Here is a 13,908-nt window from a genome sequence, read left to right as displayed (position 1 = left end):
CAGCTGGGGGACAAATGGCAGAGATCCCAAGGCCCAGAGAGATAGTTTTCCCCAAAAGTGTATGCTTATTAATGATTGACAGGTATGAAGTTCGGACTGTGACCAGACTCAGGGTTCAGTGTGTGACCAGGGTTAGTGCTCAGTGTGTGACCAGGATTAAGGCTCAGTGTGTGACCAGGATTAGGGCTCAGTGTGTGATCAGAGTCAAGACCCATTTAGAGACAGCTCTTTTACCCTTGGCTGCTACCATTAAACTAACTGTTCACACACACCACCACCACCACTGCCACCACACCATGTATATTAAAAATGGGAAGAGCAGCCTCCAGTTGAATACAGAGATTAGCTTCTTCATGAATTGAATTTGGTCAAAATTGTCCCAGTCACAGCCTATGTCTGAAACAACTGACTCCTGCCCCATCCCGGGCAACTTGGCTCTTTCATAGGCCTGGGTTTCTTCCTCCTCCTCACAGCCTCTCTTATTCGGCCATTCCCAATTCAGGGGCCATCTAAACTGTAGAGGGCCTCTGGGAAGCAATTCCGTGAAAGGAGAAAGAGAAGAGGAAGGAAGGAAGGAAGGAAGGAAGGAAGGAAGGAAGGAAGGAAGGGCACATAGAAAAGAGGGGGCCAAGGGCTATACAGGGAAGCAGGGAGCCTACATCCCTCTCTTGTCCGGCCTGCTGCTGGGAAAGGTGTATTAAAACACACCCAGTTTCCCAGTGAGGCCATGAGCTAGGCCCCTCAGCAGGGCAGACAGAGAAGCAACCCCGTGCCCCGCTCCAGCTCCCCTGGGGCCTGCGGGCCAGGGAAGGCTGAGGCCCTGCTTTCCAAGCCCTTTACATAAGTGCTTGGAAAGGCTCAAGTCTTATTAGAGCGTCTCTGCTACCCTGACCGCAGGCGGGCGGCCGGGCCAGCGCACAGGAAGCCGGACGCAGTGTTCCCAGAAAGGCCACGGGACTGACGCCTGTGGGTTTCGATCAAGTTTCTGAGAAGGAAAAAGGAGGCTTTTTTAAAAAGTACTGAGTTAGAAAAAAAACAAACAAAAAAAAAGTGTTTCCAGACAGTAGCAGCTCTAACGGCCTAGAAAACAATGTGGAACTCGGGGCTCTGGGAGGGGGCGGCGCAGAGACCACACCCCGGGTGGGTCGATGAGTCCATGAAGCCCCTCTTCTTGAAACCAGGGCCTGCCCTCCCACTCGGGGTCTGGGCTGTGGAAGGGGCGTCCTCAGCTGAGGAGGCCGAGGCAGGCTTGCGGACAGTCTGAGGGGTCCTGCCCTGTAGCCTAAAACCACCCTGCTCTCTTTCTTTCTTTAGATCCTGATCTCGGAGAGGACAGACAGACAGACGGCCCATCTCCCCACTTCCCAAGGCAGGCCCGGCCCCCCAGGAAGCCTCCTGCCCGGACAGACCTGGCCCACAGGGCCCAGCCCCCACCCACAGGCAGAGGGGCAGCTAAAAGCCAGAGGCAGCCCTCCCTGACGGCCTCAGGGAGCACACGCAGACTGAAACCACAGGGATTCCGGATGCCAGGCCCAATTTTGTACTTAGCTCTCGTCTACAACGTTATTTTGTTGATTGTCGGTTTTTATTTTTTGTATTTTGGCCATACCACAGAGCAAGATTGCCCAGGCCCAGGCTGAATAAAAGAAGGTTTTTCTACTCTGTGGTTCTGCCTGTGGCCTGCCGGCTCAACTGGCCAGAGCAAAGCTGGGCTCAGGGGATGTCCTTGGGCTTCTTCCTTCCCCTAGCAGAATGCGGAAACGGTGGCCACCACCTGCCAGGACCACAGCTTGACCAAGAGGGCATCCAGCCCAGCGTGGAAACCCAAGGGGTTTATCCCAAGGCCAGGCCCACAGCGTGGGAAGGGGCCCGCATCCCTGAGGGAGGGGGCCTGGCTGGGTGGGGTGGGCAGCTCTAGCCCACTCACCCCTGCTCAGGGTCTCCTTCCTCCACCTCCCCTCCTCCTGCAGCCTTGCCCTCCCACGCCCTCACTTTCTCCCCCAGTCATTCACTCTACCAGCCACCAACTTCCTTACTCACATACTGAGCTCCTACTGAATGCTGGGCCTGGGCCGGGCTGAGTGTCAGTCTTGCGCTCAGGCAGCTCGCAGGGAAGGGAGGAGAGTGTTCACCACACCTAGCGAGACAGCCCTGGGGAGATGGCAGGGCCCTGTGGAGGCAGGTGGCGTCTCCCAGGAAGGGAAGGGGCAAGAATCTACTTGGCTGAGGGTGAAGGGGGGTGGGAGGGGGAGACGGAGGGAGGCCCTGCGGCTGCTGTGGCCTTCCCTCCCCTGTCTGGCTGTGGTGGCCCCAAGGTCCTGGATGGTAAGTCGGTGAGTTGGGGCAGGAAGAAGCAGAAGGAAGGCCCTCCCCCCCTCCCTCCCAGGAGCCCTTAGGATATCTCCTCACGCACCTGCCCTGCCAGGCTTCTTCCTCCCTAGGGGATGAACACTAGTGAGAAAGGGCAATGCACTTGGTCTAAGAACCAGAGCTCTAGGGTCCGGGGCCAATTCTCTCGCTCACTGGCTGTGTGACTGGGCAAGTCAGCTCTGGACCTTCGTTTCCCCTTTGATAAAATGGAAATGACCTTGTGCCTGGCTTGCATGCGGATGTGGAGAGCCAGTGAGCCACTGTTACTGGGGCAGGCACTGGGGCAGGCACTGGGGAGCTGCAGGGTGTGGGGCCCACCCCTCCAGATCTCTTTGGCTATCATGCTATTCATGCCTCAGGACCCCTGGCAGCAATGGGTGGAGAGGGAGGGCTTCCTGGAGAAGGGTCCTGGCCCTAGCCCATGGGAGCCCTTGGGCCTCTCCCCAGCACAATCAGCAGGGAGGGGCCAAGAAGCATGGCTACAGCCTCCCACCTTCCCTCACTGAGTCAGGTTAGGCTTCAACTCTCCCCTGGATGGGGTAGATGCTGAGACCCTGCCACTCTCCGCGAGGGGCTGGAGAAGCCTGTTGTCCAGGGGTCCCCGTTCTGCTGTACCCCTGGCCCATGTATGCCTCAGAGAGGCTGTCCTGATTCCAGCCCCACCCCTCTCCTTTCTAGGTGACCCCAGGAGTGAGCAAGGGAGGTCTCAGTCAAAGTCCCCAAATTCCAGACAGAAGGACTCTATGAGGTAGAATCAAAAGTCCCCAATGACCAGGTCAGACAGCTGAAGCCCAGAATGGGAAACTGAGGCCACGAGTGAGTTCAAGACCGACCCAGTGCTGGACCCCACGCGCTAACCCAGGCCAGGGCTGCATGCCAGGTGTGTGCTGGTGTATTCAGGGGGGACATCTGTGTCTTCAGCTCAAGAAAGGCCCGTGGGACACACAGTGCTCAGGGGTGGGGGACTGCCTGCTCCCCAGGGACCGGTGGGTGGAGGAGCACCACAGCAGGAGGAGCACCATAGCAAGAGGAGCAGGATTGCCTTCCCCACCTGAACCCAGACAGGGTGATTGCTTGGGATCCTTCACATTCCAAGAGAACACTAGGGGATGTGATCTGTCCATGAGGTCCTCGGTGCCACACAAGGTCGCTCTTGGTCCCTGGCAATGCTCGTATGCCCCACCTGAGCTCGGCACTCAACCCACTCCAAAGGGGGAAGAAGAGACACATGGTAGGTGAGCCATGACTCAGCACTTCCCTGGGGAGGGGGGATGTCACAGAGCCAGAGGGTCTCCACCAGCACACCTAGGCACTCACGTGCAGGAATCACCTAGGTTGCAAAGGGTCTCCTGCACACCTGCCCAATACCCCCCACCCCAGGCTTGCTCAGCCTGAGAAACTCACAACTCTCAGATGATGCTGTTAGAAATATCTCACAGGGCAACGGGCTTCCCTTAAGCCTCCTCTTAGGTCTAGGCCACAGAATCTGTTCAGTCCAATCTGGGAAGGGCATGGCTGGAAAGCAGAAAGAACAGAGAACAGACGCCATGCAAGTAGCAGGGGACCTGCCTGTGGTCTTAACTCTCCCTTCCGGTTCCGGTTCCGGTAGGTCTCCTTCTCCCCATCTGTGCCCTAAGGGGCTGGGCTCCTCAAATGCCAGGGAACCGGGTAGGAGAAGAGAAGAGGGGGGAGGGGGGAGACGGGGAGGGAGAGGAGGAGAGGAGAGGTGACCCATGCAAAGCCCAGGCTGTGTGGGGACAGGCCTGGGGAACTGCTGCTGGACTCAGAGCAAGGCAGCCAGGGGAGAGACTGCAGCCTGCGGAGGGCCTGGGGCATCATGACCATGGGGATGCCACAGACGGAGGCCTGAAGTAGGGCCATCAGGTGCCAAGCCAGGCTGCATCTGGAACCTTCAGAAAGGCTCACGGTCAAGTCAGCCCTGGGCAGGGGAAGGTGTGTCTGGGTGGACACGAGCCAGGGGCGGGGCCAGGGGCGGGACCTCTGGTGAAAGTCCACTTAAGGGGCAGCTTAGACCCAGGTCCCTCCGCCAGCTAGTCACAGCCTCCCCTCCCCCACCCTCTCCCTGTAGGAACACAGTTCCATGCCTGTTCCATGCCTGTTCCTTACCCACCACAGCAGCACCTTCTTCACCGGGGCCGGGAGAAAACATTATGCGTACTGGCTTCCCCGGCTCCACAAAAGTCCCACCTTTTTTGAGAAGCTACTTAGGCCTGTCTCATGGAAGCATCTGGTAACTACAGTGTGAACTGCAGAGCTGGCCCAACATCCTTCCTGACTTTTAGGTGAGGAGATTTTCGTCTGTAGAATTGACTCTCAAGAGAGCTCTGTAATAGACTGCTGGGAGGGAGGGGGGGGCCGTGAGGATATTTACAGATTGCATGAAAACAAAGCCTCTGAAGGTTGACCCTGAAGAGACGGGGCCCACCCTCCTGCACTGGAGGCCTCATCCCAGCCTGATCCCGCAGCACCTGCACTGGCCCCCAGGCCACGCGTCACCCCTGATGCCACCCCCTTGGGCCAGCCTCCTGAGGGAGGTTCCTGTGGACTCTGCGGGTTCCAGACTGAGTGAGGTCGATGGCAGCTACCCCTCCAGCCTGGGGTGGGGGACCCTACTTCTCAGCTCCCACCGGGCACCTCTTCCTCTTCACGCCCATGACAAGAGGCCAAAGCCCTCTGACTGCCCAACCACAGCCTCTAAGCCCTGCGGCCACTCACAGGGCTGGGTCCTCCCCAGTAGCTCCTCCCTACGCTGCATCCCGCATCCCTGTACCTGCTGCAACCATAGTGCCGGTGGAAAGCACTGCATAGCATCCCGCAGATTGAATCGTGCAGATGGTGCCCGTGGGCAAGGTGGGTACCAGATGGCCAGGGAGAAGGAGGGGTGCTGCCCACACCCCAGGAACCTCACCGGGGCCTGTGGATACCGGTCCGGAGGGCAGCCAGGCAGAACCTGGGACCCAAGGGTGCACAGGACCGATGTCACCCCAGAAACTGTAGCGGAACTTTCTGAGAATGAAAGATCTTGAAAAAGCTTTAGCAGTGGAACTCAGAATGCTGAAGGCAGGGGAAGCAGGTATGGATTTAGGTTTCCATATTCCCTGGCTATGAGCAATCACTTTTTTTTTAATTCTTCAAAATAAAATTTCATTTGAGCTCCTGGCTACTAGGTGGAAATTCGATGTCCTGAGTCGGTTTACTCTAGGGGCCCTGAGGTCTTGGGTCGGCTCCAGGCCGTGCACGCTGGCCCGGCCAGTGAACTGCCCAGGGCAAGCATCTCTGCTCCCCACAAGGCAGGACACAAGGACACCATGCAGCCATGTCCCTTGAGGTCCACCACCTCCCCAGGGCGCTGCCCAAGCAGGACACTGCCCTTGCTGCTAGCAGAGGCACCCCATCTCTCCAGCCTGGGGGAAGCTCTCCCAGCCTCTTTCCTCTGCCGGCTTCCACCATGTCCTTCCTAATCCCTCCCTCTTTTCCTCTTCCTCTTTGGGGCAACCTACTATCACCCCCACAGCTGCCTGGGTTCAGGAACACACTTCAGGTCCAGACCTTGGTTTGGGGAAGCACAAGCACCTTCCGAGGGTGGGGCAGGCAAGGAGAAAACCTTGGGTCAGGAGAACATCAATAATGATGATAATGCCATGATAATGCCACCGCGGTGGCTCAGTCGGTTAAGTGTCCAACCTTGCCTAAGGTNTGTCCCCCCCCCCCCCCCCGCCCCTCCTCTGCTTGCACTCTGTCTCTCTCTCAACAATACATAAACATTTAAAAAAATAATTAAATAAAATTAAAAAAAATAATGATAATGATAGCTAATGTCTTGAACACAGCCATGTGCCAGGCTCTGCCCTAAATGCTATACAAATGTTAGTCTTTACTCCTCACAATAACCCTATAAAGGCAGCACTGTTATTATTCCCATTTTGCAGATGGGGAAGCAGAGGCATGGGGAGGCCATGTGACTTGCCCCACTGCCCCCAGCTAGTAAATAGGAGAGCCAGGATTCAAACACAGGCATATTTCTGGAGACAGGGGTGTGGTTTCCACCAGATCCTCAAAGGCATCTGGGACCAGACCCAAAACCATATGCCTGTGCTTTGAAGCATAGCCAGACCACTGTTCAAACCTTCATCTCTTTCCTTGGCCACTCTCTGGAATCATGAGTCCTAGTTCAAAACGTGGCTGGGAGAAGGACGGCAAAATTCCTCTTAGAGTAGTATAATTCATACTTAGATTGTTCTTTGTGGGAAGGGACACTTGGGTGGCTCAGTTGGTTGAGCATCATCTGACTCTTGATTTTCATCTCAGGTCATAATCCCAGGGTTATGGTATCAAGCCCTATGTTGGACTCTGCACTGAGCGTGGAGCCTGCTTGAGATTCTCTCTCTCCCTCTGTCCCTCTCCCTGACTTTCGTGCATTCTCTCTCTCTCGCTCGCTCGCTCTCTCTCTCCCTCTCTAAAAATAAAAACAAAATAATTTAAAAAAAAAATAAACTAGACAAGCTATCAACTAGTCTAGTCAAGAAAAATAATAATACAAAATACGAGTTTAGAAAGGGAATATTAACACAGCCGTGGAGATTATTTTTGAAACTTAAGAGAATCGTACATACAATTCCATGCTCATTAATTAGTGCTCCAACATTGAATAATAATATTCTAGGAATATATTTGCAACTTTCCAAAATTGACTCAGTAAGTGAAAGGCCAATAACCGCAGAAGAAATTTTACAAGCTGTCATCTCTAAAACAGACACCGAGAGTTTGGGGAATGAGCTATTTCAGACCGGGGGAGCAGGTCATTTCTATGCTAAACTTTTCCAGAGCATGCGGGGGAGACAATAGATTGATCCTATGCTTCTGAATTGATTTTGTGAAACTAACATAACCCTGACACAGAAGTCTGACAAAGATAACATGTCACCCTACCTGCCCTCATGATGAATAATGACCCACCAGTTTTATTCTTGGCAATGGATACGAAAGTCCTGGGTAAAAGGCCAGCAAGTGGAACCCTGTATCATCGTGTTCTCTAACACAGCCAGTGCTGCCCACGATTATCCAACCCCAGGTGTTTGGCATGCTTTCCCACACCCCTGATCTGCGCTGAGGCTAAACGGGACCCTGATATCTGGGTCCAAGCAAAAAGGACACGATATTCCCTTACAGTCTTAACTGATGCTCTCAGGATGCAGAGACAGGATGCAAAGTCTGCAGAAAAAATACAAAAAGGCTATCACTTGAGTTACTGCTACTTGCTGGAAACTTGTGGCCAGCTGGAATACCCTGTGAGGCTGATAGTTTGTCACTTCTTTTTCTTTTTGAGAAGCTTTTAAGTCTTCGCTTGTTTGCTTTTAATAGGCTACATCCTCTGCCTTCTCCCTGCTGGGCTTGGTAACATCTGATTAAATAATCAAGGCCTGATGGACTCCCCTCTTTGAGGTATCAATATACACACACCCCCAAAAAACTTGGGGACAGTGCCTGCAGTGACTTGGGCAACCGAATCCTGAGCAGTGCACCCGTGCTGGACAAGCGATGGGGGCCTTGGCCTCTGCCTGGGGTCCCAGCTGTCTGGGAGCTTCTCAGCCAGAAAACAAGCTGTCACTATACCTGGAGGCCACCAGAGGGTGCAGGACTCTGTTTTCAGGATATGTGACATCAGAGGCCACCTGGGTTCTGATTCACAGCTATTGTCTCTTTCACTTTCAAATGAATTTGCATGTATTAGAGAATAATTGACATACAGTGAAATTCACCCATTTTAGATGTACTGTTTGATAAGTTTGGACAAGTATGTGCAGTTGTAAACACACACACACACAATCAAGATGTAAAATATTTCTAACACCCTTGAAAGTTCTCTCATGCTTCTGTGTGGCCAATTTTCTACCCCCACCTCCAGCCCCTGGCAACGACTAATCCGTTTTCTGCCCCTATGATTTTGCCTTTTCTAGAATCTTATATAAATGAAATCATACAGTGCATAGCCTTTTGTATGTCTTCTTTCACATAACATAATGCTTTTGAAATTCATCCATGTTGTCGCATGTATCAATAGCTTGGTCCTTACTATTACTAAGTGGTGTTCCATCCCATGGACCACGGTTTGTTTTTTCCTTTGCTAGAAGATGAATATCTGGGTCATTTCCAGTTTGGGGCCATTATGAAGCAAACTGCTGTTATCATTCACATACAGATCTTTGAGTGGACGTGCGTCTTCAGTTTTCTTGGGTAAACATCTAGGAATGAGGTTACTGAGTCATATGATTAAGTGTGTGTTTCACTGTACGAGAAACTGCCAAACTGTTTTCCAAAGTGGCTATCGCTCCACAAAGTGGCCATTGCCAGCACTTTGTATTGTCTTTTTTTTTTTAAGCCATTCTAATAGGCATATAGCTGCATTTGGTATTTCATTATGTTTTTGATTTTCCGTACCCTAGTGGCTAATGAGTTTTGCAAATATTTTCTCCCAATCGGGAGTTTGTATTTTCATTTTCTTCCTAGTACCTTTGGAAGAGCAGACGTTTTTAATTTTGATGAAAACCAATACAATCATTTTTTAAAATGGATTGTACTGTTTGTTCTATCTAAGAAATCTCTACCTAAACTAGGTCACCAACATATTCTACATTCTAATGTTGTCATTAACTTCTAAGCAGTGCTTCAAACTCTGTCCCACAAAGTTTGCTAGGTTGTGTTTGTATTTTATTTAATGAAAATATTTCCAATTACTTTCATGGTTTCTTCTTTGAATTATGAATTATTTAAAAATATATATCGTTTAACTTCCAAATATTTGGGTCTTTTCGTGATATCCTTCAGTTATTGATTTATAGTTTCATTAAGCTGAGAGAACATAACTTGCATGATTTTCATTATTTTTAATTTGTTGAGATTTGTTTTATGGCTCAGAATATGATCAATGTTGGTCCAGTTCCACGTGCTGCGAAAAGAATGCGTATTCCACTGTCGTTGGGTGGAGTGTCCTATAAATGTCAGTCGGATTTAGTTGGTTAACTGTTATTTGATTTATTCACATCCAGACTGGTTTTCTGTCTCCTCACTCGTTCTTTGAAGTATTAAAGGAGAAGTCGATCTGTCCATTTCTGCTTTCAGTTCTTTTGGTTGTATTTATATGTATCCCGGGGATCTATTCTCCACACTGAGGTTGGTTTTCCTCTTGATGAATTTGACCCATTTATCAGTATATGTTTTATCTCTGTTCTGAGGTCCTCTTTGCCTTATGTCGCTAGAGGCACTTGATATTTCTTTAGATTTGTGTTTGCATGGGATGTCTGCTTGTCATCCTTTTGCTTTTAACCTACCTAGGTCTTTATATTTAGAGTAGGTTCCTTGCAGGCAGCCTAGGGCTCGGAGCGTTTTTTTTTTCCAGCTGTTGCAGTTCCACCTTCAGCCTTCAGAGGTCCCTGCCTTCCTTGACCCCTGAGTCGTCCCTCCACGTGCTCTTGCTCTCCCCCCGCAGTGGCAGACTGCTGTTACTGTTTCTCCGCTCCAGTTCAGCCTCCCAGAAACCTGTGCCGCTGGGACTCCGGATGGGTGGGTCCAGGCAGTGTTCCTGACCCTCACCTTGTGTCTCTCGTGGGGACTTAGACAGAAGAGCAGTTCCTGCACCTCCCACAAGGGCACTTGGCGGCATTGACTTTTATCCTCCCCAGAAACAGAGGGTTTTAGTTTCTGTGTCTCCTCCGGCACCTGGTGGGTTTTAAAACTTTCAGTGGATGTAGGGTGCTGGGTGGCTCTGTCAGTTGAACGTCTGACTTTGGCTCGGGTCATGATCTCACGGTTTGTGGATTCGAGCCCTGCGTCAGGCTTTGTGCTGACAGCTCAGAGCCAGGAGCCTGCTTCGGATTCTGCGTCTCCCCCTCTCTGCCCCTCCCCTGCTCATGCTCTGTCTCTCTCTGTCTCTCAATAATAAATAAACATTTTTAAAATCTTTAAGAAAAGAATAGAAGGGATGTTCTCTTGTTGCTTTCTGCACCCCGAGAGAAAGCAGAACTCCTCTCTTTCACTTTTAATACACACAGATAATCAAAGGGGTTTCCATGACCTGAGTGTCCTCTGAGTGACTCCGCGGTGCCCATGGCCTACCGGATCTCACTTCTCATTTCCCCACAGCATGCATTGCATTTGCTGTCACTGCGTAGCTGCCATTTAGCTGCCATGAGCCCTTACCGTGTCCCAGCCCTGCGGTAAGTTCCTTTCAAACCCCCTGACTCCTGTCTTTTCTTTCCCACCCACATCGGACCTGTCAGGTTGATCCTGTGGCTTCAACTTATACCCCGTTCCTTTCAAAACTAAAAACGGACTTACCAAGGGCCTGGCAATTACATTTGTCCGGAGGAATGAAGACTTACCTTCACAGAGGAACTTGTCCACAAAGGTTCCTAAGCGGCTTCATTTGCAATAGCCCAAACCTGGAAACTCTCCAGATGTCCAAACCTGGAAACTACTCAGGTGAATTGTTAAACACACCCCGATACATCCCTGCAGGGAAAGAGCTAGTGCTAGATGCCACAATATGGATGAAGCTCCAGGGAATTTCATGGCATGAAGAAGCTGGCATCAAAAGAATACATCCTGCATGATGCCATGCATGTAACAATTGTGGGCAACATGATTACAGAGCTGCAGATTGGTGGCTGCTGGAGGTCGGGAATGGGAAGGGAGGGATGTGGCTAAAAAGGGGCGACATGAGGGACCTCATGGCAATGGTACGGTCGGGCATCTTGATTGCGGTGGTGGTTACTCCAGGCTCACGTGTGACAAAAATTAAATAGAGCTGCGCACAAACGCACACGAGCGAGTCCACATATAACCGGTGAAATCTGAGTAAATTACACTATGCCAATGTCAATGTGTTGGCTTTGCTGCGGTGCTGGGGTTATGTGAGATGGAGAGGGGGACGAGGGGAGACGTACAGGGACTTCTTTGTGCCATTCCTTTGCAACCTCCTGTGAATCTATAATGACTTTTTATTAAAATAAAAAATTATGAATACGTATAACCAGAATCCACCCCCTTCCAGCCAACCTGCCCTGTTGCCAGGTTGGTCCAAACCACTATCATCTCTTGCCTAGATTATTCCAACTGCCTCTTAATGAGTCTTCCCGCTTTTACTTGCAGTCTGTTCTCAAAAAGAGCAGCTTTTAAAATGAAAGGCAATTTCTGTCATTTATGGAAATAAAGGAAGACCAACCAAATGAGAAAAGCAAAGGCTATTTATGGGAAGCTTCTGGAAGGGAATCAGCCACCGTCGCTTCTGGCCTGGCAGAGATTCAGAGGCAGGCAGGGGGGTGGGAAGGCTGTATGGTGGAAAATGGGGAGGACTGAAGTGTGCCCCCATTGAAGGCTGTTGGCATAAGGAAGCTGCCGGGGGACCGACTAGAAGTCAGACATCCTGCGTGATTGGTCAGGAGAGGCGTTTGGCTTTTGCTGGTTGAGTCTAAGTTGGAAGGAGGGACAAAAAGTAGGGAACCTGTCAGTTATTAATCAAGTTCCGCCCATCTGGGGCCAGTTGTTACAGAAGTTATTGTCTGGCTTCCTGGACTGTCGCTAGAGATAGGGGTCTGGCTTCTCGCAAACCTGACGCATAGCAGGCTGGCTTCCTGGGCTGGTTATCAATCATAGAAACAGGGTGGTTTCCTGAGCAGGTTGCCGGGCCGAATTCTGTTTTTATACATAGCCTGGCCATTGGCAGTAGTGGATTCAGTCTCTCACATTCCTTTGCTAGAATTCTCCGGTGAGTCCCTATTGCTCAGAGTCCTCACAATGGCCTACAAGGCCCTACGTGACCTGGCTCCCTTCCCCCCTGAAGCCTCATCTCCTCCTACACTCCCCCAGTCTCCACGCCAGCCACACTTGGCCACCTCGCTGTTCTAGAATACCCCAGGCCCTCTCCCAAGGCACTTATGGCCCTTCTCACATGCTGTATGGTTTTCTTATTTTTCATGTTCATTGTTTATATCTAGCATTCCCAACTAGATAGACATTTCTTTTTGTTTGTTTGTTTATATACACATTTATTCTTTTTTGTAAATTTTTATTTACATTACACATTTACTCATTATTTTATTTTTTAATGTTTATTCATTTTTGAGAAAGAGAGAGAGACATTGTGAGCAGGGGAGGAGTAGGGAGAGAAAGAGACACAGATTCCGAAGTAGGCTCCAGGCTCTCAGATACCAGCACAGAGCCCGACGCTGGGCTTATACTCACAAACCATGAGATCATGACCTGAGCCAAAGCCAGAGTCCCAACCAACTGAGCTACCCAGGCGCCCCACATGTTTACTCTTTCTGATACTCTTCATTCCTTCCTACAGACTTGAACTTATCTCTAGGATCATTTCCCTTCACACTTAAAGAACTTCTACTATTTCATTTTTGTTTTTTAAATATTTTTTTAAGGGACTTCTGGGTTGCTCAGTCGGTTAAGTGCCCGACTTCAGTAGAGTAGACATTTCACCAGGATACAAGTTTGGGTTGGTTTCTTGACTTCTATCACAGCACGTAGAGCATACCCCATCTAACATAGAATGGGTACCCAATATAATGTTTTTTTTTAAATGAATGAGTGAACTACTATATGAGTCTGTGTATGCAGATATATTTAATAACATCTACTCCTTTTTATCAGGTGCTTGGAGTTTATTGCTCATTGTGCATTAATATATTATCCCATATTTATTCTTTATAGCTCTTCTATGTGTCTGGGGGGAGTGGGAGGGGCGTGTCATCAGGGCCACGTAGTCCCCAAGTAAGGTAGTCCCAGGGAAACGGTGCTGGGTCCTGGAGATTCTCAGAGACCTGCATAAAAGTTTAAAGCCCAAGAAAAAGCCCCAGCTTCCAAATGCAAAACATACAATAGCCCAAATTAATAAATGTTTCATGAAATGTCTACAAAATGTCATCAATTGTTAATTTATGTCATTAATTCTGTCAACTTCTTTAATTATTAAATGTAGCGTTCATAAGTATTTCATTCCGTTTGGAAATAATTTGTAGATCAGATTTTTTTTAAACTCTTCGAGCACTTCAAGAATGCGAATGAATGCCCAAATCGTGCAGAGAGGTCGCAGATAGTTATAGTGTAAATGAATTACCCTTAACCAAATAATTTCCCAGGCAGACTTACAAAAATCACTTCGTATTATTCTAAAGTAATATGGCATATTTAAAGTGGCAATTCTGTGCATTTTGATAATTGATTTGGGGAGGAACTTTCCAAGGTAATAGTACTTCATCCTAGGAAGGTCTTAAATTAGTCTTTGATACAATTAGCCCCATTTTACAGATTTAACTCTATGATCTGCAGTTTCCCAGTCACACTTGTCAACCTCCCCAATTTCTCCTGGCCACTTCCTCCTGCCTTCCTACTCTGACCCACTTCCCCACTCCCTACCCACTATCTCCTACGAGCCCACCCTGGGCCTTGGTGCGCACGGTGTGTGTGTGTGTGTGTGTGTGTGTGTGTGTGTGTGTGTGTGTGTGTGTG

Source organism: Crocuta crocuta, unplaced genomic scaffold (genome assembly GCF_008692635.1).
Source record: "Crocuta crocuta isolate KB4526 unplaced genomic scaffold, BGI_CrCroc_1.0 scaffold130, whole genome shotgun sequence".
Taxonomy (NCBI): domain Eukaryota; kingdom Metazoa; phylum Chordata; class Mammalia; order Carnivora; family Hyaenidae; genus Crocuta; species Crocuta crocuta.
Note: the sequence above shows the minus strand (reverse complement) of the source record.